The sequence below is a fragment of the Geospiza fortis genome, unplaced genomic scaffold (assembly GCF_000277835.1).
Source record: "Geospiza fortis unplaced genomic scaffold, GeoFor_1.0 scaffold217, whole genome shotgun sequence".
Taxonomy (NCBI): Eukaryota; Metazoa; Chordata; class Aves; order Passeriformes; family Thraupidae; genus Geospiza; species Geospiza fortis.
The window spans coordinates 2,013,040-2,013,707 of NW_005054392.1; the positions used below are offsets into that span (position 1 = coordinate 2,013,040).

General features: G+C 42.4%; 1 protein-coding gene across 2 annotated transcripts in view; it reads left to right on the top strand.

Annotated features, from left to right (window-relative positions):
* The window catches only part of SLC2A12 (solute carrier family 2 member 12), a 30,220-nt gene that overhangs the window by 28,949 nt on the left and 603 nt on the right, over window positions 1-668 (top strand). The window lies entirely within an intron of this gene.

Below are 668 nucleotides of genomic sequence, written 5' to 3' on the forward strand. Positions count from 1 at the left end.
TTGGGGGGGTGAGTCTGATCTTGCATTTAGGACTGTGTGTTTTGAGTTGCATGCAGAAAATGGGAGGGAGAGATCCTGTATTTCAAATTGGCTTGTTCTGGGTGTTGCTTCAAGGCTCCATGTGGATTTTGATAGAAGAGCTTTTCTTGTGTCTTTACTAAATGCTGTAGACAGGTGAGGGTCAGACTCTTCTCCCAAGCAACAAGTGACAGAACAAGAAGAAATGGTCTCAAATTGCATCAGAGGAGGCTTAAATTGGATATTTGGAAAAAATTCTTTACTGAAAGGGTGGTAAGGTGTTGGAAAAGGCTTCTCTGGGAAGTGGTGGAATCACCACCCCTGGACATGTTCAAAAATTATCTAGATCTGGTACTTGGGGACATGGTGTCATGGTGAAGATAGCAGTGTTCAGTTAACAGCTGGACTTGATGATTTCAGAGGCCTTTTTTGACCTAAACTAAGCTACAAGCCTAGATACTTTATTTTGGCAGTTAAAATAATTAGTATGTGAACATCTTAGTATCATCCTGTATTTCTACTTTTTAGCTTACAGGAGAATATTTGCAATTCAGCCAGGCATGAAAGAGCTTGTTTGTAGACTAATTATTTTACGGACTAACGACTGTGCTGCCGCTGGCCCTCGGGCCGTCCCTTCCCCTCCCCTTAGG